The following is a 25676-nucleotide window of genomic DNA, read 5'->3' on the forward strand; positions in this document are numbered from 1 at the left end:
TCTTCACAGGTGGGGATTGTATCCATGTGTTTGGAAGAAGCACCTGGCAGACTGACTAATAAATGTCTTGTGTGATTTTTCCAATGATACTATTTAAATAATTCTAAGACATCCTTCAGTACAAGTAATGATGAAGTTGCAATTGTTAAGGAAAAGAAAATTTCTCATAACTACATCTCAGAGCCTACCTAGCCCTGGAAAAGACTCAGATGTTTAAAGGGACATTCTTGTTCCTCTAAAGAGCAATACTTGAATATTTATTTTGTCTGATCAACAGATTTCTTCAGGGACATCTAGTAGCCAAGATACCACAAAATGGTAGTGATAGAACAGACAACATCTAACAGAACCCAGTAATTTGGAAACTAGGCTGTCACCATGGTTGTGATAAAGTAGGTAAAGGCTCAGTCTTTTCCCAGAGCTGAAGCTAGTAATCTTTTCTGGTTAAGAAAATGTTTCAATCACATTCAGCTCAACCGTGTTTTCTACCCAGATTATTTGGTTAAGCACTGAGCAAGTATATGACTACAGTGGCCCAGAGTCCAGCGGTTACAACACATGACAACACATGACTAGCCTAAGTGAAAAGTTCTAGAAAGGGTTTAAGAACTCTAAATCCTAATCTAAAAGAGTTTGCATAAGACAAGTTTAAAGCTATGGTTGATAAAACAAAACAACTTGTTTAAATCCTAGTTTTCCATACTCTCTCACTACTTACCACTTATGTTAAGCCACTTCTATTTGACCTCAACTTCTAGTCTGTTTTAAAATACATCTCAAATTCCACATTCCAAGAATCTTAGAAACATTTTTCTTCTGTTAAGATCTGTGGTGGCAGACAACCTCAGTGTTCTTCTAACTAAACATTGCAAGGGATTGTATCTAGTAGTGTACAGGACAGAACATCTCAAAAAGAGACCTAGACTGCGTATCTTAAAACTGACATAAACCAGTCAGAAAATTAATGCAAAACTCTTTGAGTGGGTTTAAAGATTTAAATTATCATGATAATTTATCTTTTACATAGTTCTTTTTTTAGTCATCTGATGGTTAAATATTTACCAAATAGAAAGACTCAGTCCTAATGGTCTCAAAATTCAGAATTTTTTCATTGCCCCGGTAGAAATCTTTGGCAATACTATCTAGGCTGCTCCAGGTAATATTGTTCTCTTTTGATTTGGATGCATAATCATGATGCAGTACAATATAAGAATCAGAACAGGTGGAAGAAAGAAAAAAAGAGGACATCTTCATAGCTTACTTTTTAGCATATTCATCAAGTAAAGGAAATACTTGTGTTCTGAGAAGTGTTTCTGGACTGTGTTGATCATGTATATCCTATTTTATGGAACAAAGGAAATCTTTATTTTCCTCATCACCTGTTCCTTTATAACAGGAGGTTCTAAGCCTAATGGTTCCCTCTAGGTGACTGAACAGAGAATTTCTCTTCCCACTGGAATGACAAATTCTATCCTCTTCCTTGGTTCCTAGTTCAACTTTGCTTGTTTTTTCTCTTTTTCCCACAAATTCTCTGTGCAGTTATCATAGTTTATTTGCCAGATATGAAATCCATTCAAGGGTTTTCAAGGGTATAAGGGACCATTAGACTGCTGTACTTGACCAAAGGGATGTGGCTTTTAGAAGCAGTAATTTGAAGACCATCTCCCCCTCCATCCTTCCTAGGATAAGTATTTATGGGTTTAAGACCAACTCCAAGGAACAAGGTCAAATACATAAAAGACTGCAAGGAGACGGAGGGAAGCAGCCTTGTGTCATTAGATAATGATTAGCTGCTTGTCTCTTGGAAAGGTAAGAAATCTCTTTTCCTAAAATTTTTTCTCCATCCAAAACTGTCCAGGTGGAATTGGGTGTCTGTACTGCCCACAGCACAATGGGATTGAGATGTTTTTTCAGTCCTGTATGGATTTCACTAAAAAAAATTAATAACAGCATTATCCATTTCAGAGAACATGAAAATTAAGTAAAGTTTTACTGCCACTGAGGAGTAATCTCAGAGATTTAGATAAACTGTCCTTCTAATAACACTCATTGTTATGTCTTAAAAATTTCTAAATTAAATGCTAATGAACATTTAAAATATCAGTGCTCTTCATTGCACTCTCTGTCAGTGAAACTGCTTTGAGATTACTTATTGGCATTTTTCTGCAAAGCACATTCTAATAATTTCATTTGTGTTGGATTTTAATCTATCATGTTGGATGTACCATTGCTATTGAAGTTGATTGTGGAGTAGCATACTCTATTGATGGACTACCACTATCTTTCAAACTTCAAGGTCTGTATTTCTGTCAAACATTTGAAATGGTAGGCACTTATGATTTTCTTTTTGTTTTTCTGGGTTTTGTCCTGAAACATAAATCAACTAAAAAGGAAGGCTTGACTTTTAGACAAGTAAACCTAGCACAGCATTATGCAGTTGTTGACTCCAATTTGCAAAACCTTGCTTCAACGGCTTGACAAACTTGATATGCAATTAAACTACTACCCAAGTGGAATGGAAACTCCATTCAAGTCTGTGGATATTTCAGCAGTAACTTAAGTTGGTGTTGGGGTTTCTAACACGTCTTGCTGCTGATTTCTTATAGAGAATGGTAAGGAGGTTAAGCAATGCTGTAGTTTGGGGACTTAAAGGATGCTCTCAAGGGACTCTGTGGGTTTATGCCCTCAATAAAACATACCATCTAGCCAGAGGAGTAGGTATAAGCTTTGGTTCATTTACATATCCTATTCTGAAATATATGATGGTATGTGTGGGAAATAGTCCTATGAAACTATATTATTCTTCACTTCAGATTTTCAAATTATAAGCAATTTTTCCTAGTTAAAATGCAATTTCCAGCTAATTGAAAGAGATGGAAATTGGTATTACCCTATGAATTGCCGTTCATCTCTTCATCATGCTTGTTAAAGTATGACATAAAACTGAAAAGAATCTGGGCAAACTGGCCTCGTCTCCTGTTATTCTCTTATAGCTTTCACAAAATTTTTTGTATGTGTCTTTAAACACATGCAAACACATACAAAAATCTATTTTTCCTTCACTACTCCCTCTGTTCCATAGTCTGACTCTTCTAATAGTTAGCAATCTCCTAATTTCCAGTCTAAATTTATTTATTGCCAATTGCCAACATTGTCCTTTAGTCTAAAAAGTTCTTTTTCCTCCTGGGCATTTTACTACCCTGCTCATTCCTGGAGTATTTACAGAGAGCAATCATGTCTGCTCCCATTATTTGTTTGAGTATTTGCTTTTTAAAATGTGCTGTAAATTACACAGTGTTGCTGTTGCTCCCTGATTAGATTGCTGAACCCCTTAAAGCAGGAGGAGGGCTCTTTAAACCAGTAAAAATATTTGCATCAATACTTGGGGAATGGTCCTGTAGGCAAATATCTACTCGTATGGAGCTCATTGAGCCTGAATGCAATGCTACGCATGGATTTTAACCTTAGCAGCAGCTTCTTCATACCTAAAGAATGACACCTGCCATGTTTCAAAAATACCAGCATTGGAAAGTTTTTGCAGCAGCCAACCTTCCTCAGCAGCTACCTCTGCTGACACAGAAGTAGGGCAGGGAGGGAGAAGGAAAGAAAGATAAAGGATACTATTTAGCTGGTGTTAAAAACTATTCATTACCATGATCTGCTTCAGTGCATTTTAGTAGCTTTTGATCGTTTTAACTCTTTTCTGAGAGAGCGCTTTCCCACCACAAACCTGCAGTTCATTGCTCTCTGTACAAAGAGACACCTGTTTGATCTATGTCTAATGAAATCTTACCTAAATGTTTAAAGCAAACTATTGATTGAACAATTATACTTCATTTATACTGAAGTGTTATCTGTTCCCCCATTCAGTCCTCTGTTTCTTTATCTGACATTCTATAGACTCTCGTTATAACTCTATTTATAAGAACTGACACATTTAGACTGTAAATCCATTTTCCATTTTCATTGTATTGGAAAATTGCTCTTCAATAGGATTTCCTCCCTCAAAGGACAGGTTCAGTGTAGCACTTATATTTAATTGACCCACCAGGTTTTCTACTGAAGTCCTTGCCAAAGTTGCCCAGGTGAAGTAATCTGCAGTATTCTTATTGCTGAAAAAGCTATTTTAGTCTAAAATTAATGTTGAACTTTCTCACCTTTAAAATAAATGTGTAGTAGGCTGGTTGTGTGATACTGAAATAATTTTCTGCTTCAAGACCATTTTGAACTGATACATCCTAGGTGATATTTTTTCTTTGAGTTCTTTGAAATGACTGGGTGTATCCACCTCCCTACAATTTAGGGGCATTTATATAGATAATTAATTAATTAATTAAAGTATGTCCATTAATATGTTAAGAGCACTACCTGGAAGAATTTGCAATCTCATTAAACTCTTGAAAGAACACTGAGCTATTTTCTGAATCTAAAAAATTCATAACAATATCCAGGATGTCTCATGGAAAAATTCTTCATTCCTTATAACACTATTCTAAGCCTTTCAAGATAAAAATGCCCCAAGACTTACTTCTCAGAGTTATGGAAGGGAAAACATGAAAGGAACACTTTAATAATATTTTAGGTACCTGAAATCCATTACTACACAAAGATCTTTACTAAATCAAGAATACTGTGATGCCTTTCTGAACAATGGGTCTTTTTACAATCATCTGGTCAGTCTGGTTGGTGTGCACAGCCCTGGAATGCTGTCTTCAACAAAGACATAAAGGAGCACCAGAATCCACTTACGCTGTTTTCAGTACATAACTAAGCTTACCAACTTCCTTTTATTGTTTGTTATGTGAAAAAAACAAACTAAACCCTATCAACATTTTAGATAATTTTAATTCTTGAACATTTTCTGAATATAGATATAAAAATATATACCTTTCATTTGTTTCCTAAGTACAACATTGTCATATGAAGGAAGGAGATGTTTTACTAGAAATTATTTGTGGATTTTTACTACTTTTTGAGATCATGATGTTCTTTGCAACTGTTATCCTTACTTGGATCAGTGTTATTTACCGTCTTTGGAACAGCAGTGCTTTAATTAGGACATCACAAGGCTTCTTCATTTCCAATGAGAATAAGTCTGACTTTCTGGTTAGTTGTTCATGAGTTGAATCTTAGAAGCTTGGCATCTGTTTGACTGTGCTCCATTCCATTAATGATGGCATGAAAGTATGAATAAATATTAACATGGTTGGATCTAAGAATTTTATCTTCAGATCATTAATTTCAAAGTCCTATAAACGGTTTGTAGTCACTACTGAGATTTTAAAATAAAATATCTTTATAGTCTCTGCAAAGGTATACAGAGTGAGAGTTCTCAGGTGGTCTTAAGTGAATAGAAATGGAAGAATTAAATAAATACAGTCAAGTCTCTGTGGAAGTATGAATGCAGCATGTCTCAAATAAATTTTAATACTTGAAAACTTATGAACTTTAAAAAAATATTAAACGTTTGTGAATGACATACTTTTTATGCCTGTTGGAAAGTAGTACTTAGGAGTTTTTATGAGATTCATTTGGATTGCATCAAAACTGCAGTCATAACCTTGAAATTAAATTTATTTTCTCTGGGATTTTCTAATAAAAAGTAATGGTTTCCATTTGTTAGTACTGGTTCCCTGAAATAAACACTTGAGTTCAGTACAATATTTAGGTTTCTTAAATCTCAAAATTGGAACCTTAATGTGGTATCGTCCCTTTAGATTGCGGGATGCCTCTGCTAGTAAAGATTTCAAAATGAAGAATACATGTGAAGATGTCTGATGCTTAAAAAAGGAGAAAAAAATTCTACATAAAATAAGTTAAACCATACAGAAGAGAAAAAAAAAAAATGAACATGTTTTTGTTTCATCATTGTTGGTATCTGATGTTTCTTTCTTGTGTTTTTTCCTATTAATCTTTTTTTGGAGTAAAATTCTGAAAACAAGCAAACAAAAAAAAAAAAAGAGGAAATTGTGTTTATCTTTACTTTTTTTATCTTTTGGGAAACTGCCTTCATTGCCACATTTCTGCTAAATAGTGACTATCTAAATAAAAACACTTGAGAATTCCTTCATTTAAAATTGTGATGATACATGCACACTGCAGGTTTTGTAAGAGTGTTTCGCAGATCAATATAAATTTTCACAAAAATATTTCATGTCAAATAAAGTCTGATATCACAACCACAAAAGATACATTTCCAGATTTGATTAAATAATTGATAGACGTGACTAATACTCACTAGATCACTTTTGAAAACTGATACTTTTAAAAACCATTAAATCTCAAACATTATAGGCTAGTCAGAGAAAGACTAGTTGAATTTCAAGATATCACTGCCAGGAGTCCCAGAAGACAGAATAACTTGGACTCATTTGCACTTACATAGATATACTTGTGAATTGGGAACATTTCAACTACTATGAGTGCTGAAATAGAGAATCTCTGTTCTCCTGCATGTACATAGTAGAGTAGTTGTACTGTAGATGAAGCAAAACAAGCTGCCTGTTGTGATGAAAAAAAGCAGCAAAACGTTAGATGACAATTTCTGAAATTTCTGAAAATTTTGTTAAGAAGTTTATTAAAAACAAGTTTATGAAACTGTAACAGTGAGTTAACTGTTATAAATGGTAATTTCATGCTGTAGTGAATTTAAAGAGTTAATTTCAGAAGGGATTACCCCTGTGTCATGCATGCCTATTAATAGTCACTGCCTTCTGAAATGAGAAGGAATTTTAAAACAGATGTGAAATAGAATATGTATGGGTACAAGTAGCAAAAAAATCCTTCCTCAACTATTTTGCCAGTTGAACCCCAGCTCGCTTTCACAGACACGTATTTATGCTAAGAGAGGTCTTAGGAATAAGGTAAAAACCTTCATCACCAACAAAGAAGCTATCGGCGGACTAGAGGTTACAGCTACACAGTTTTTCCTAAATTCTTTCGTAAATTCTAAATCTTATCAGCTGAAACCCTGTTCCGCATTATTTCTTCTAGCTTCCATGAAGCAGGCAAATTGTTCTTTTTGTACATCAGTAATATACAATGCCAGGTTTAAATAAAACCAAGCAAAAACAACTAAACCAAAAAAAAAAAAAAAAAAAAAGGAAAATTTGTTCACACACAGCCTTAGAACCTGCTGCAGAAGATGGCAAAAAGCTAACACTGCTTAAGGAATAGATGGTACCTCTACGGTTTTAAAAGGAAAATACATTGAGGCATTGAGGTCATGTAACCTCTTGAACTGGAACTATTTGGGTGACGATAGAATGCTGGGGAATAGTGTTATTACCCTGTTCATATTGTTTTCTCAACATCTGTTTGTATACGGCTTCAGGAACAGAACACTGAATTTGAATTTCACCCTGATATGATGTGTTCTTTCTTCAGTTCAACAGAATCTTCTTTTTCTGCCTTCTTTATGCTGTTCTACTGATTAAAGGTGAGGAATGAGGAAAAAGAAGAAAAAAAAGAGTTGAAAAACATGAGTGCAAGATAGATGAGAAGCATTAAAAATGAGGCAGATAACTCTGAGTGAATAGGGGCAAGGATTAAGAAGAAGTGGTGGTAAAAATGGTAAGAAGACTGCTAGTCACAGATATAAATATTTCTAAATTCATAGACATAAGGATGGACTGTTGCTTATTCCATCCTTCTAACATTCTCCTACCCACTAGATTATAGATATCTAACACTTTCCTTCATTTTTACAGGGGGTATGACTGTACCAAGACATCAGTTACACGGGTATGGCTTGTCATCTGCTTTTATAGTGTTGATATTTCAATAATTTCTTTTTCTGTATTTGATGAGGGCTATCATTTTATATGTTGAATAGACTGGGATAACTGGACACTCCTAATTTTCTGACACTTTTCTTACGCCCCTGAACTCAAAGGAGGACAAAGAATTCCACCTTCTATGAAAAACGGAGGAAAAATATTTTAACTCCTCTGTTTGCAGATGGTAGCCTTCACCTCGAGATAATATTCAGTGCTACTACTTGTTTAAGAACTGACATCTATTCTCAGTCTTGTGTACCCATTACACTCTTAAATCTGAAAAAACCTGAAAGTTCTCTCTGTATTGTTTAAATTTATTCTCAAAAAAAAAAGAAACAAAAACTACCACCTGTGACACTTATCATGCTGCCAGCTGTAGCTCATTGTGTGAAGAAGAAGAAGAAGGTAAATTACAGATATGTTAAATGGAGATTACATTAATGAGAGATGGAATGTCATAGGGTGAAGCCTATAAAAAAGCATCATTTAAATAAGACCTTGGCTATATCTGCCCAGCTCTATCACATTAAATTATCGGACTGGGATCACTAACAAAGCACAGATGATTATTATGGAGAAGGCTTACCCTAAAGAGGTGGACTATGTCCACCTTCCTTTAATGGTTTAGGAAAGAAAAATGCATAAACAGCTAACAGCTTTTCGTCCATGTAATGCATCTAGGGCAGAGCCCCAGAAGATAATAGCAGTTTAGTTATCAAAAGGCAACTGACACAGTGTAGAGGACTTTGTATTTCTGACTGTTACAACTGGACAGATGGGATTGGAAGAGAGTGTCTTGTTAAAGCAGGGCAATGCTGTTCTGAGCTGACTTCCCACTCCATCTTGAGACTCAGCCCTCTGCCTGGTCTCACTCCTTGGATGTGGCTGTGCAAATGGACTCTGTCTCCTGAAGAGAACTCAGACAACCAGCTGTGATGGTCAGCAACCCAAGTTTAGCACGCAACTTTGCAGACCCGGTGAGAACCCATAAGTCCTTTGTTCTGCTGTTTGCAGGTTTTCCCCTGATTGGTTAATGTTTTCCCCTCCCTCTTTTATGTATGAAGTTATGTATATTCATGTCCCTTGTTTAATATGTATCAGTTGTAGAAAGTTCTTTGTCCCTCAATGCCCCATTGGATCCTTCCCTAAGTCCCTCCTATGTGTTGTTCGCATTGGTTCCCTTGCTGTCAACCCCGCCTACTTGTCCCTAGCCCATGGCTGTGATCCGTCTCCCCGCTTATTTTGTACCCAGTATAAAATCCCTGGAGCCTGTCAAAAATTCGGCTCTTAGTCCCTGTTTTTTCACTGGAATGAACCTGCATGGAACACATACGGAGAGTCCCCCCTCTTTCTTCTTCACCTTCGTGCCTTCATTCCAGCAACAGAAGGAAAGCTCCCTTGGGTGAGGAGCTCTACCCCTTCTTTGCCGCCTTGCAGAGGGGTTGTAGCTTTGACCTCTGGGCTTCCTTCTGTCTGCACGTGAGGGGTAAACCCCCTTCAGCTTCCTCTAAGCTGCAAAAACACCTCACCTGGAGGAGGGCAAAAAGAGCTGGCTGTACATGCATGAACAAGTCAGCATAAAAAATGCAGTTTACATAAGAGGTGTGCACCAAGTTAACTACAAAGTGAAATGGACTGGGCCTCTTCTCTTTCATTCTCCTCTTTGATGGTCTCGCAGCCTCAGCTCCAGACCATTCATGTCGCAGGACCAACGTGGGATTCAAGGACTAGTGATAGTCTTTGTTCTCTCTTTCCCTCTTCTGTCTTTTTCTCTCCTCCCTTGTTTACTTGGGCAAAGCACAGCCATAATATTCTACCCTGTGTTTTGTACTGAAGTCTGTTGTGGGAGTGGGGAGAACGTGGAAGTGCGCTGTGGCTTGTTAGCCAGCGCCTTTGGGAGTTTGTTGTAGGAGTTGAGAACTTACAGAAGTGTACTGTAAAAAATTAAGGGCTTTTCAGCCACCATTCTTGTGGAAGCATATTGTAAGAATTTAAGGGATTGTTAGCTAATACCTCTTAAATATAAAAAATAGACTGGTTGCCAGAATTAAGGTGACTGTACAATAAAATATAAGAGCTCTCTGACACACGTCTGGTGTCTCTGTTCAGCCTGATGAGAATTCATAACATACATCACACTCCTACCAATGGGTTGTGACACTTAGGACATGAGAAAGTCAAGAGATTGGGCTTGGGTTATGTCTCTGGTGGCTTAAGCAGAATTTTTAGGATAGAGAGCAATAAATAATGAAGACAGCAGCTTGTCCTGGGGAAAGAACACCCACAGATGTGTTCATCAGTGCCAAAGGCTAAACTCACTTTGCTGTCCAGGGCTTGGACATCTCAGACAGGTGGAATATATGTCCTGTTCCCTTGAGACCATGATGCTGATCACAGCTGGACTAGAAAACTTGTCTGATGTGGGCAGCCTATGCAGACTTATGTGTGTGCAAATATGAGATAGAATAAGAATTGCTATCTAACCCTTGTACTCATCCTACGAGTAAATAAATTTTAGATCTTGTGCTACTGGGTTCCATCACACTTAACTTGCCCTCTGAGAACAAAACCCTTGGCAGCAGAATGACATCTTATTTACTTACTTCTGATCAGTTATTGTATAACTTTGAAATATATTCACAAGTCCTTAGTGCTTCTCTTTTATGTTCTGTGTTTGGGCCTTACAAAAATTGATCAGTTACACAGGGAAAATGCAACCCACATGAAATGTCTCTGGGCAGGAAGAAGGTCAGCTGATTTCCAGTGTGGTAAGAGTAATTAGTAGGGAACAATGGAAAGTAAAGTGTACAAGTTGGAATAGTTGTGGGTGGCAGAAGAGGGCTGTGAGGAGACAGACGTATTTTAAATAACGTGTAGTGTCTTCTAAAATTGGTGTGGAGGCAAGAAGGCAACTCTCATTCCTGCTACTAGGGAAGAAAACGAGGGGTAGGAGATGACAGATAACTTCAGAGAGGTTTCTTCTGCTGCTAATTAAAAATTTAAGGGCAATATTAACAAAGATGTAATTCTCTCCCATTATCTGCTTTTGCACCTTCTCATGCTCTGCAAACAGTGATGGTCATTCAAGCATGAGAAGGAACTCATTTCCTGAGGAAGTACTGCCGCCGCTTAAGACACCTCTTCCTAGTGGTGTCTCTTGTACAGTTTTCTTGGGATCCTCATTAAAGTTATCCTACTAAATAAGTGACTTTGGTTTTAAAAACTTGTGTTCCTCTCCTGACACTGTCTCCCCTTCATGGGAATCTGCACAGATGTAGGTGCCTTAATTGCAAATGATCTGGATTCTATAAAAATAATAAGCTGTAATACTGACTGTTCATAAATTAAAGACATTCAAGATAAAAAAAACCCAAAACCAACTGAGTGACACAAATGAAATTGGTAAACTGGTATTAGTAACATCGGGATTTGAGAGAAAAAATTGCCATTTTTGACATATATTAAATCCTGAGTAAAAGAGTTGAAAGACAGCAACTCAGCAATTCTGATGATGTGTCTATACTGTGGAACTACAGACATCTACAACTTCATGACCTCTTTGGCCTTCAGTGACTCTCATCAGGTGTCTGCACTAAAAGCAGTGAGCATACTCATGTTGAACTAACATACTCATGTTAGTTGAAAAACTAACTATGGCAGTTAGTTCATGAATAAACTATGTGTTCATATAAACTGTGTATAAGTACTGCTTATGGTATTTGAGTGAAATTAAGGTTGTCCAAATGAAAGTGTTTTAAGAGAGGAATACACCCACCAGCCCTCTAAAATAGTTCCCTTTCACATACAAGGGAGCAGCCCGGGAACTATGCAATTTTCTCCTTCCCATCCAGCCCTAAGGTTGCTGGCTATCATATTAGAAAACACGAATTTAACAGCAGAGTTTAATGTAGCTTGGAAATACTATTATGGGAAATGGCTAAAACTTGGGAAAAAACCAAGAAAATGCAGCTCAGATTAATACTTTTCTTACATTTAAGAGAGTTTCATTATCCAATCATGTTAACCTGCAGTACCTCAAACCTCAGACTTTAATTTCTTTTGAACTTCAACCATCTTCCTAGATTTTTTTAAATACCATTGCTAAGGCTTATTACAAATGAAAGAAATATTTCCTTGTGCTTTCTTCAGACGTTATTCAGAAATCCAAATAGTGGTTTCAGCATTATGTATTAATATTAACTTTTTGATCACCTCTGAAATTACAGCATGACATTTATTCTAATTCTTTTTGTGCCACTGTTGAGATTCTCATAGAAAAAAAAAATATTGTTATTGCTGATGTAAATTAAAAAAGAGCAGTATTTATGTTCAGAAGATTATATCAGATTAAAAGGTTTTTCCTGTATGCAAAATAAAGGGTGATTTGTATAACCCCATTTTCTCTAAACACAGAAATATTAACCTATGAGTTTTTAATTAAACTTTACTTACACCGCTCTTCTCAGGAGCCCTAACTCTTCCAAGTCATTGAAAACAGGGTTTCTTTTAAACAGTTTTGTTTGGTTTTTTTTTTAAGTAAATCAGTCTCAATATAATGATAATACAGCAGTTTTGCTCTTCTAAAGGGTTTTTTCATTTCAGGCTTTGAAAGCGGCTTAGAAGTTCTAAGGAAAAGACTTTTTAAAGGAAGCTGTATTAACTTACTGATGCTCTTGTTAAACTCTGCAAAATTCTCACTAACTTCAGTCAGAGTAAAACCAGGCCAGTGCTGAGTGTCTTGGGATACGCTTCCCCCACACTATCCACACCCTCAAGTTATTTTACATAACTGATGATTTTAGGAAATGAATATACATTATTCATACTTCACACTGAAGCAAGAGCCATGATTCATTTAATCAAACAGCAAAGAGCTATGGAGACCTTATTCAGAGGTCTGGGCTTGAATTTCAGAATATCTGGGCTTTTTTTTTGGTAAAGATTAGGTAAAGAGTAAAGCTGTGCAGAAATTTGCTCCATGGGAAGGAAATAATTTTAAATTATTGCTCCTTAATAGAGAAAAAAGCTTGTAAAAAAATTCAAAACAGGAATTTTGGAAGTTTTGAAAATTTCCATTCATGGTTTTTCCATTTATGACTAGTTAGCTCTTTGCCCATAAGCTTCTGCAGAGACCGGAAACAAGTAATTTTCCTCTTTACCCAGCAGCTGCTGACAGAAATTACCACAATTCCTCCCACTGGCTCAGGTCTGTTCAGTACAGGTAAAGAGTAGTGCTATAAGCAACATTTCTGTGTCACCTTCTTTCACTCTCTCACAGGGACATACACATTTATGCACTTTGCATGGGGTGTTGCAGAGTCCTGATGTGGAATATAATCCTGCAGCCCTTATCAAGGACAGAAGAGCAGGTCCCACCAGAGCTGCCACAGGATGACTATCCAAGCAATGTCTGATAAGTCAGGAAGGCAAGGATCAGCAAAGGGTATCCCTGCAGCACAGGCCAGGCAATGGCCAGGGCTAAGGGGCTGAGCTCCAGCACAGCCCTCATGGGAGGAGGAGACCCATAAAGGCTGATCCCAAACCTTATCCAAAGTCACTGCCACCTAGAAGCAGAAGTGATCCTGACCTCACTCCCCAGTCCCAGAAGGGGAAGGGAGAGGAATGGGATAGGATGGACACTGCAGAACTTGTTGCAGCCAGGGCCGTAGTGATCTCGTAAATATTTGTACATAATAGAACAGCTAGAATAAATCACTGCTTTTCTTCTCTCAAATATGGAGGAAGAACTCTTGGTTACAACTTGCTAGTTTTCCTGCAACAGAGCTGAGTTTCACCCAACACCTGTCCATTATCTGAGTATTGCATCTGGTCTCAGTTACTCAGTCACATGGTAATGCAAATGACTGTTAAATATTTCCATCGCTGTACAAATACAAATGTTACTTAAGCAAAAATCAAATATTCAGTGTTTTGTATCATATTCTCTTCCCAGTAACATGGACAACAGTGGTGATGCTCAGCCAAGCATCAGAAGAGAATCTGTTTTTATATAATACTGATTGGAGCACTCTGCTCAATTGAATATATGTTGAAGACAATGAATGTAGTTAAATAATTTGTTAAACTACCTGAGGTACAGATCTTGATCAAATTCATTTGAACTTCATATTCATATATCATATCATACCATTCATATGCATATCATATTTGTTTGGATTTCTTGGCCATTATCTACTTTTTTCATATAGACTAATCACGGTATGTGTGAAACAGCAGTCCTTCACAATCCTAATTCCCCTGAAGTAGCTTCTAGTTTATTATCCAAAATTAGTTCATTGCATATACTACATCTGGTGACTATTGCCATGGTGATTCACAAGAATGCTGGCTAATGTTTTGATAAGTTGAGTTACAGGGGAAAATATGACAGCATAATCAGCTGTCAGAGATTTCTTCTGCATGTGAATAAAATATTTGCCTGTTGATGCCAGGTATATAATGAATTGTCAAGGAGAAAAATGGCTGTTTAATATGAAAGATGGAGCTCTGGAGCATTTAATATTGTATTAAAATTAAAGGATGAATTTTTTTCACAACCAGATGCAAGAAAGAATTATGAGGAATTGTCATGGTTTGAAACTGGCCAAATGGCAGGCACCCATAAGCTGCTCACTTACCCTCCCCTGCCACAGCTGGGCGGAGGAGAGAAAAAGAAGTTGATGAAGGGCTCAGGAGTTGAGATAAGGACTGGGAGAAAACACTCCAAGGGCAAAACAAGCTCATCTTAAAGACACAAAGTGAGTTTAGTGCTAACAAAATCAGAGCAGGATAATGAAATGTAAAAATAAGTCCTTAAAGAATACCTTTTTTGCCCAACCCCTCCCTCCTTCCCACTGACAGACAGCACAGGGGGATCGGGGCTGGGGATTTTGGTCAGTTCATTACCTGAGGTTTTCTTCCATAACTCAGGGAGAGGAGTCTTCCCCTGGGAGGCCGTGGGTCCCTCCCACGGGAGACAGTTCTCCGTGAACTTCCCCGGCGTGGGTCCACTCTCAGGAGCAGCAGCCACACCGCACCTGCTGCAGTGTGAGCCCCTCCCACGGGCACACAGCCCTCCCAAAACTGCTGTGCCATGGGTCTCTCTTCCATGGTGTGCAGCCCTCCAAGGACAGGCTGCTCCAGACTGGAAGCAAGGGCCCTCTGTCTCCACCGGGTCTCCCACTGGATCACAGCCTCCTCCAGGCACCCACCCACTCCAGCATGAGCACCTCCCCCATGGGCTGCGGGTGGATCTCTGTATCCCCCATGGACCCATGGGCTGCAGGGGGACAGCTGCTGCCCCATGGTCTTCACCACGGCCTGCAGAGGCATCTCGGCTCCGGTGGCTGGAGCACCTCCTGCCCCTCCTTCTGCACTGACCTCGGTGTCACCACGTTGTTTTCCCTCACACGTTCTCACCTCCTCTTCTCTGACTAGAAAAAACTGCACGCACTTTATTTTGATTTTCTTCTTAAATATGTCATCACAGAGGCTTTACCAGCCTCTCTCATTGGCCCAGTTTTGGCCAGCAGCATGTCCATCTTCAGAGCCATCAGAGATTGGCTCTGCTGGACATGGTGGAAACTTCCAGAAGCTTCCTCACAGAAGCCACCTCTGTGGCCCCCGCTACCAAAAACTAGGCCATGCAAAACCAACACAGGAATATTACAGAAAAAGTGCAATATTGGAAGTTGAAGATGCTATGGATTTTTATGAATTGTAGATTTATCAATGACTGGTCTTCATAATTCAAATTTTGAAGATAATTTCTGATGTATCTTCCCAGAAAACATCATCATTTTGAAAATGTGAAAATCAGAGGCAATAGAAATAATCTGATTGGGAGCCTTTTGCTGTGTAATATGAGAATTAACCTTTACAGGACAATGGTGACTATATTTTTTGCAATTGGAAAATCAAAAAAAAAAACCCACCCCAAACTATTGTTTGGATTTTCTTAATTCAGTAAAATAATCTCAGTAAATTTACAAGAAATCAGTACAGATTGTGCAGGCTCTTATCTCCATTTACATTGCTTTTGTTTCCTATAATTTTACATTCTAACATTGCAAAACTTTTATGATTACAGAAAATTTTGCATGGCAGAAGGAAAGTGTGTTAATAATATAAATGGGCTTTCAAAATCATATCTTTAGTAGTATCTGCTTATCTTTTGATGTAGCCTAAATTATTTGGTGCACATAAAGGAACTGGTCATAACATAACTGTGTTCTCTCTCTTTTTCACTTTCTCTGTGTGCTCATAGTAAGTATTTCATTGTTGAACACTTTTTTTCAAATCAGTCGAAATATTTGATATGCTCACATGAATATATATTATGTCTATTTTTTCCTTTTTTGTTCCTATTATTCCCTACAGTCAAAAGGCTTAGCATAATTTGACGCCCCAGGGTATGTTCCATATTAATTTAAAACCAGGTTATCACTAAAGTCAGAGAGACACCTTATGTCAGTGAGGTTTGTTTGCAGTAAGCTACAATCAGATGTAGAAAATGTGTAACCACTGCTGTCCAGAAATGACAGTTCTGTTCTTTCAGCATAAAAAAATTACCTACAATAAAATCAAGTACTGCCTTTGAGGGAGTCAGAACTATCCTAAAAGTCTAGTTCAAAGGAGCAAATTCTCAGCTGTTTCTACCTTCACAAACTAAGGATAAATTAATCACCCCTTTATGCTTCATGTAGTGCAATTGTTTAGTAACACATATATTCAAACAGAGAGGCATAAACAAACTTTGCCTACTTAGAAGTCATTTCACAGTCAATGTTTCTCTCCAAAAGAAAAGAAAAAAAACAAAACATGACTAAAGTTAGTCATATTTTAAAACTAATTAAGGGAATTTGTTCAGTTATTTTGATGATATGGACCTGTGTAGAAAAGGACATAAAGTAATGAAAAGCAGACACTTGTCATTAGAATAAATAGCAGCAGTCCTGGATTGCAGATTCAGCAGTGCCACGTGTTGACTTGTTCACTGATACAAGAAATTAGAGCAACATGACAGGTTTAAATGTTAGCAAGGTTCTTCCCTGTTACCTTCTTAACAAGGGTCGTTTGGTGAAAGGGCATCTGAAGCTAACAGTACAAGTGGTTCCTGATCTTCCTTAGAGTCCCTGAAAGCAGGAAGAATTCACATTCTTTTCCTTGGTCGCCCCTCTCTGGGTCTCCTGAAGGAGTCACAGGCTCTGGAATAATCAGCCTGTCCTTAGGTTTGCAATCCTTGTGCCGCTAGATGTCCCTGCACACCAAGCTTTCGGAAGGCCTGCCTGGAGTACCCCGACGTTTCAGAGGCAGCGCGGCAGCCACAGGGCAAGCGAGGATAGCCATAAAATTCGATTGAGCAGAATTTGACCATTATTTTTTTTTAGGTAATAATTGTAGTGACTAGAAACAACGCTGAAGATTTTCCACCCTGCACCAAACATTATTATTCATTGACACAAATGTAAGGTCCATGACATGGTATTGACATTGGCATCATTTAATTTAAGTAATGTCTTCCCTCACAAGGGTAAAAACACTGTATGGAAATCAGCCTGTAATGCCTGTTCATTCAATAAACTTGAAATGCCCTTGGTGCTCTGTATGGAAGGGCAGATTTAAAGCAGCAACCACTGCAAAAATTTAAGTAAATAGATAAGTGCTACTTTAATTAAAGCAAACATTTGCATATACTGATTGGAATACAATAAAATAAGTATTTTTAAAGAACCGGAATGTTAAAAAAATACCTTTTCTAAATTACTCTCAATTTGATCCAAAAAACCTTCTCCTTGATTAATTATATTTTTTAATGATTAGAAATACATTAAATATTTACAAAATAATTTGTACATACAGTAGCAGGCTGCAGGGATACTTGTGTTTGAGCAGCACTAGAAAGCTGATGTGCAGCAATTATTTTGTTGTCTCCTGGAGGAAGTAAACCTGGCAAGAAAATCTTTACATAAAACCAGACATATTAGATGTTTTCCTGTTGTGAGTATAATTTTATTTGTTTTCTTGGAGAAAGCATTTAGGTTTGGCTCTTCCTTTCATAACAGTAGAATATTGCTTTGACTAATATGCTTCCTGTAGATTCCTGCTCCAGAAATCCAGCTTCAGGAAAAAAAGGTGGGTCACATCCACTGGCAATTTAAAAATACTCCTTCTTTCACCTAGACTTAAAAGTTCGAGTCATATTCCATACATGGAGAAAATAACGGAAGGGTAAAATTACTATCATTATGTTCATAACAATGGAAGGAAGTGTCTTTTTTTTTACAAAACTAAATCAGTGCTACTTCTTGGTGTTCTTGAGGTGTACTGTTTCAGTTTATTCAGTTATTGCAACTCCTTAATTCTGCCTGTTGGATTAGGGAAGCAGCAAATGATGAATGCTGTTTCCCCTACTGTCAAAAATGGTGCTGTACGTAGCAAGCACTCTTACCTAAAAATGGAATCTGTGGAGGATTAAGAAGCATCCGGATGCAAAATATCCCTCCCCTCACTCCTCTCTTATTTTATAAAAAAGTGACAATATTTAGGTTTACTCTGACCCTGACATCTTTCCTTTCTGTTATGTAATCTTGGGTGTTTGGTTGTTGGGTGTTGGTTGGTTTGGTTGGCTAGGATTTTTTAGGGAGCAGGTGGGGATGTTTGGGGGTATTTTTCTTCTTCTTTTTAATTTATTTTTTTTCTGATAAGTATTCATTAGAAATACTCTCCCTTTTCCCTTCAGGGCTAGGAAGATTTCATTGAATTCTTTTTAAGCCTGAATTACAAAAATGCAAAACTAACTCACAGACTCTCAAATTATGGAGAACACACTTGATAAATATCACTGTATACTTGTCCTGGTCTTAAATTCTTCCTTAGGCAACCACTATCAGCAGTTGGTAAAGAATGGAATTAATATCTGGCTAGAGAAACCTTGAATAGTTCTTCCTATATAATGCAAGACATCTCACTTTTTCTTTTTTTTTTTTTCATTCAGAGCATGCTTTTTGCACAGATCTCATCTATCGGAAAGATTTGTGGTTGGATGTAACTCTCATCATTTTCTTGTTTGCCTTCTTGTTTTAGATGGAACTTCTAAGGACTGTGCACACAGAAGCTTTGTGTTACACTCAGTTTCGAAGTAAGAAGATACATCTACTCCTTCGCAGTGGGAAAGAAGACCAAGGTATTGATTACTCTGGGGAAAAACTCCACAGTGAATGTGTGAGAGACAGAGATTTTCCATAGGGAGAGAAGTTTTAAAGTATTTATTTTCCACTAATAAATTCCTTGTTCGGCTTTAGAAGGAATGAATAGCTTTGTTTTAGTAAGGAACCCAGGACACGTGGATTTCTGTGTAATAACCTATTGCACTGTTGCTAGACTGTCAAGCTGTCTGCTCGGTTTTGTTATAAAGAAAGTTATACACAGGTAACAACAGTTCTATATTTATAGCTAATCCACAGCAGACTGTTTTTTGTGAGTCTTTATTCTAGTCACTGCATCCTGTGTGAGCAGCAGGAATTGCAGAGACATCAAATAAACTTTGGGTTGGGATCCCCACTGACATGTGTACCACTAACTCAAGCAGTCAAATTTGTGACAGCATATTAGGCAGGAGATACCAAGGGTATAAACCCCCTGCTTCTTCCTTATCCTTTTTCTCAAACAGCAGAAGTCATATTTCAGGAATATGTACAGATTAATACAATAATATATTTGTCAGGCAATTTTTCATAGACATTCCCGATGAACCTAGCATGTAGCAAATTTTACTATTACTTGTGCCAATTATTTACATTTTTTCTAAGGGATTTTTTTGATTGGTTTCAGTCTTCTATTAGATAAACTGGGAAATGTATTGGAGCCGTACTGTAGAAATGTAAGAGCCAAGAGTGTTTGAAGCAAAATATTCTTGGTTTTAGAATGGTCTTTAGGCTGAACTCTATGTTTGAGATAATCTCAGGCAAGTCTCAGAAGTAGAAAGAATTTAAGTAAAACCTTTGTGGAATTACATTAAGTATCATTTTTTTGCTGCTGTCAGGTGGCCATTTTTTCAGGGAACACAATAATCACCCAGCCAACTACAAGAGCACTAAGCAGATCAGCAAGTAAAAGTACATAGATGAAACATAAGAATTAATTTTGTGTTAGAAAGGCATAATTATCTACCCCAAATCTGGCCAGTAACTAGGGACTAACATTGCTAATTTTGTGGAAGTTCCTGAAAATGTTCAATATGAAAATGATGAAGACATTAATTTCCCATCTCATACAGAATATGTCACTTCCACCAGCACAGCAGAAGATGATTGATGATTACTTGCTAAATAGAAATATTCCCACATCCTGAATCTCTAGTGTCGCTTCCTATAAGTTCCACAATCACTCTAAGAGACAGCCACCTCAACTTCCCCATGGAAGAGAAAGATACTTCTTGGTCTGATTGAAAAACAGGTGTTTAAGAAATAAGTTAAAAGGTATCACAAACAATGCTCTACTGCCTTAACATCTGTTCTGGCTACAAGGGAACAAGAAAGTCTGAAATAGCTTTAACTGGGGTCACAGGTCACTGTAGCAGTGACCATAGCAGTAGGAATGGAAGCTTTAGACTCTCATGATATTTTAAAATGAAATTCTCTACAGTGACATATTGCTATAAAAGAAAGGCTTCAGTAAAGGCATGAGACTATTGAAAACTGTTGCAGGAAGCAGAAACCCAAACATACTAAAGCAGGAATAGGCCTGGAAAGAGAAAAAAGCTTCTCTTCTCTCTCAAACACTTTGTTCTACAGAGTGACTCATATTTGGATTTAATTTTTTTTTTTTTAGCATAAAAATGGGGAATATAAGTCACTAGCTTTGAATAGTTCAGCTTGCCATGAAGTCTGACCTTGTGGCCTCCCAGAGCTTGAGCAGCTCTTGAGGTTGTGACTAGTTCCTGATGAGCTGTACCAGGAAATGCAAACATACCTAGTTTTGATTTTCTTATTATTATTTTGGTATTGACCCTTACAGCAGGATAGAAGCAAGCACATTGAATTTTAAGGCAGAGACTACTAGAGACGACTGTGTCAGCAGTAAGTCATAGACTTTTTAATGATTTTTGCACATTGAACATGCACAGGGAACTCATCTGGGGAAGGGACATCTAAAAAGAGGATTTTTTTTTCTTAACATTTTTTGACAGGCAGTGATGGCAAAAGTATTGCAAAAAGGTATTAAAAAAGTGATTCATGACAGATAATTGCTTATAAAAATACAGACGTGAGAAGTCAGGAATTTCAGAACGCCCAAAGTTTGGAGCTCCAGGGAGTTTTTCTTGCCTGAATTAGAAACTTGTGTGGATATCCTCTCAAGAAAGGTCATTCAAGTCTCTAGACTTTCCTTGTCAAAAAATATGAAGTCCTTGGTCTCCTGGGAGGAAAGGAAAATACCAAAGCTTTAGGGCTTTCTTGGGTCAGCATCCCCTGTAGGAATTCAAAGTGTCTCCAAACAGCTTGCTCCAAACAGAGTCAGAGACCTTTGTTAATCCTCCTCCCACATGCTTACGTATGAATCCGAAGCACCTCAACATATTGCTGTTTTGCTTCATTGAAAAGTCCGGAAGAGAGAAATTGTTTGAGTTAACCAGGTTAGGGGTAAGGAGAAATGTCTCTTGACAGCCCTTAGCTATCCACCTGCACGCCAAGGCCATGTGCTTTGTATTGTCCAAAGAGCCAATGTGTAAGGTGTCTTTGGGGTCACTCGTTAACTACCTCAGTTTCCACTAATCTAGCTCATGTGCTTTTAATTCTTTTTTTGGTCTGCTTTGTAGATAAATAAAAATATAAATCAGCATCACTCTTTAATTTCTTACTGTCTTATTTGCAAAAAGAATTTAGAAAACTTATATGTCTCTATCCTTGATTATGGCAAAATTATTTTCCTTAAATGCTCTGTGGCTAAATAAGAAGACACCATTTTAATGAATACTTAAAGAAGTTCTTCTCTAAGAGATTTTTTCAGTCAGATTGCCTTCCTTCCTTTTCCATGGATTATTCTACATAATATCCTCAGGTATCCACACAGTGACAGGAAAATAATGTATTACATTGGCATGTAATCAGCATGGTGCTTCTCCAGCAATACATTAGATCAAATCATGAATGTAGCAGCATTACAGTAGTACCATTTTGACAATGATTTAAACTAACATATCATCAGTGCTACTGTACATCACTTCAGAGATAGAGTGTGTTAATGACTCATCAGATTGATGTTGCTGTGGCAAAAAGTATTAGCATAATGCAGGGGTGATGTAAGTATGCTAAGTCCATTTTTCCTCTTAATCATTTTTCCAATTAATTTATCTGTGGAAAGTTCATATATATGCACTTTACACGTGAAGGTCAGATTGTGCTACTCTAGTGCTTATAGCTAATTTACTTAGGACAATCAAGCCTGATATTTGCATTGCTTAAGTGAATGAAAATTTTGCTGTTGACTTAAAAGAGACAAGATAAAATTTCAATTGAGAAACACTTTCCTGCTTTTTATAAGAAACTATGATGCTGAGAGAAAGACTAGCATAATACATTGACTGGAAATTCAGGTAGGTGCCTTCTGCTCCTGGTGGTTTTCCTATATGATTCCTATGTTTATGATTGGATGCAACAGCAAAGTGACTGAGTGATTTTGTGCAAGTCACTTCTCACTGAGAAGTCAATCTTTCCTGTAGCACCTGCTTTCTTTTTGTTGATTAAAACACTTGTGTTGTTAATTGTTTACCACTAGTATTAATAAAATGTGTAACACACCAGAGCTGCAATCTGGTTTCTACAGCCTTCTAAATAGTCTTTGATTACTCTTTAGTAAAGATTTAACAAAATGATCCAGAATAGGAAAAAAAATATTCTAGTTTGCACAGTTTTGAGGGTTTTTTTGTTCTCTACAGAAGAAAATTATTATTAATGAACTGCAGGATCAAAGAAAGGTATTGACGCCAGATTTTTGTTAGCAGCCAGAGCAGCAAATGTTCCTACTTTTCCCACAACTGGATTCTTGAGAAATCTTGACCCCCTTGCTGGGGTGGAAGCTGGTGGAAGCTGGGCACATGGCCAGGCAGAAAGGTTCTGGATTTATTCCTAGCTTGAATACATTGTTGCTGGCTCTTTGTTCTTCTCCCCGTACAGGGAGAGTCATGGTCCATGTCCTTTTCTCCCATTTGGTCATGAGACCAAGTGGGCTCTGAGACCGTTACTTTGCTTGACATGTAAGACAGAAATACAAAGTGAAAATATGGTGGGTTTGAGTAAAGGTACTAACAAAAACTATCCCTCAGATTTTTTAGAATATTATAAGGATGGCTGGATTATTTCCTTGACACAGATAATTTTTTTTAAGTCATTCAAATCTGCATCAAAACATCCACATTGTTTACTCCACAATTCAATATATCCCACAATTAATGTAGAAAACTTGTTTCTTTGTAAACCATTTATGCAAAAGATTTACTCACTGAAATTTATAAAAGAACTTAAGCAACTTAAAATAAACAAGGTGCTGGGTGAATTTTTCTAGACCATGTTTTTTGTTAAGAAAGGTTAGACCAGATGATTCTGGAATTCCCTTCCAACCTGGTATTCCATGATTGAACAGACTGTGGAAAGGAATTACAGGGCAAAGGCAGTCAGGGCAGAAGTGCCTGATAAACGTGATTTGTAACAGGCTTCTGTGACTCAGCACGTCAGTTTGTTATGTGATAAGTATTACACATACAGCCCAGTATATTCATCCTTCCACAGCTGTGCAGCAACTAAATTTCAGAGCAACTTTTCATCAGGCTGGTAGCAGGCCTGCACTGGAAATCAGTTTCCAGGAATCCATTAGCATTCCAAATCACTGAGCAGCAGGACAATTCTCAGCCTTCCCATGAAACACACCACAAGTGATTCAATGCTTTAATACTAAGAGGTTTTGTTGTGGTTAAGCAGTCCATGAGTGCTGTGTCACCTACCTCACTACCCTGGAAAGATTTAACAAGACTCCTCTGTCTGGTCCATAACCAATCAGGCCTGCTTGTAATTTGACCTGCTAAATGATTAAATGATTATGCTCTGCTTTCTGGTTTTGTTGCAGTCAAGCAAGCTGCAGGATTTAACATCTTACCTCTTTCTCACACAGTCTTCTCTCCAAACTCATCTGAAGGGAAATTCACTGCCATTGGTATGCTCTTTCTGTGGTTAAGTTTCTTATTAACAAAAAGTGATATAATTGTTCCAGCATCAGCTTTTACATATTTACCCTAGAAATTATTTTGTCTGTTAGATTAAACTTACATTTTCCTACATACACAACTAGAGAATGTTTGATTCATTCTGTTCAAAAAACCAATTCACTTGAGCTTCTTGAAAGTCTTACATCAATAAATATTCATCCCCTAATAACTTCTTGATGCTAGAAAGAAAATATATGTGTATATATGTGGTGGTTTTGGCTGGGGTGGAGTTGGTTTTCTTCATGCTGTCCAGTGTTGAGATCTGTGCTGAACACAGGGTTGACAGCACAGAGATGTTTTTGTTATTGCTGAGCAGGGATTACACAAAGCCAAGGCCTTTTCTGCTTTTTGTATGGCCTGGCTGGTGAGGAGACTGAGGGAGGGAGGGACACAGCTGGGACAGGTGACCCCAAATGACCACAGTGATATTCCATCCCATATGACATCATGCTCAGGATATAAAGTGAGGGAAGAAGGGGGAAGGGAAGGATGTTTCTAGTGATGATATTTGTCTTCTCAAATAGCTATTGAGCTATTGAGCATGATGGGGCCCTGCTCTCCTGGAGGTGGCTGGACATCTGCTTTGCCATGGGAAGCAGTGAGTTAATCCCTTGTTTTGCTTTGCTTGCGTACATGGACTTTTTTCCCCCTATTAAACTTTCATTATCTCAACCCATGAGTTTTCCAGCTTTTACTTTTCCTCTTCTCTCCCTGATCCTGCTGGTGAGGGAGTGAGCAAGTGGCTGTGTGGGGCTTGGCTCTTGGCTGGGGTCAAACCACCACAACATATTACATATGTAAAAATTATTTTAATATGTATCACCAGAGATGAGGAGACAAAGAGCAGTGGAAGGTCAAATAGATAGTCGTATTCTTTCTGTTCTCTCTTGTAATGTTAAGCAGCTTGCACAGGATCTATGTTCTTTCCTCTCCTTTTATGACCTTACTCCATCTTGTCTGAAAGAGCCCCGTGGATCAATGCATCTGAAATTCCTCTTGTCAGCTCATAACAAGAACAGAGAATGCTTTAACATGCAAGAATTTCAGAATGCCTCTAGATTTCAGTTAGCATTTCCAGACAAATTTAGGTAGAACAAGGAAGAAGCAGTAAGCAAAGAATCTGTTGAGCTTTCTGTTGACTCCTAACCATACTTAACTGTTGAAAACAGTACATCTGCTCTCATTTAAAATGGAAAATATAGGTTTGATTCTTCTTTGCCTCTTAACAGTCCTATAGACCTCCGAAGGAACAGGTAGCTTCCACACTTTTCATTTATTAAGGATGTTTCCCTGTGTCTGTGTTGATTAATAAAGCTCACGTTGACAAGAAAGGCTGCTGTGACACAAAGTAGTTACAGGGTATGTTTTAAAGAACCTTTCTCGTATGCCTAATTTCTTAGCTATCATTATCATGTCGTCTGTCATTTTCAGCCAATCTGCTGTAGCTGACTGACTCAATGAAAGAGTGCATCTTAATTTGTCAAAAGCAATTAAAATAATTCACTACACTGGAACATGCATACAGCCTGTGCACAGCGGAAGAATATCCTGTAGGTGAGAAGATTCAATTATCCCCTCAACTACAATTTTGAGTTATGTGTAACCGTTCTTTGTAGTGTATTCAAAGAAATTTACATAAC

General features: G+C 37.6%; 1 long non-coding RNA gene across 1 annotated transcript in view; it reads left to right on the forward strand.

The window, feature by feature from the left end:
• Positions 1-1448: 1448 nt before the first annotated feature.
• LOC125318617 overlaps positions 1449-25676 on the forward strand; it is a 44354-nt gene continuing 20126 nt past the window's right edge. Inside the window, exons 1-4 of the long non-coding RNA XR_007200451.1 lie at positions 1449-1809; positions 7710-7743; positions 8627-8755; positions 18864-18963. This is a non-coding gene — a long non-coding RNA (uncharacterized LOC125318617). The remainder of the gene's footprint in view (positions 1810-7709; positions 7744-8626; positions 8756-18863; positions 18964-25676) is intronic.

Source organism: Corvus hawaiiensis, chromosome 30 (assembly GCF_020740725.1).
Source record: "Corvus hawaiiensis isolate bCorHaw1 chromosome 30, bCorHaw1.pri.cur, whole genome shotgun sequence".
Taxonomy (NCBI): Eukaryota; Metazoa; Chordata; class Aves; order Passeriformes; family Corvidae; genus Corvus; species Corvus hawaiiensis.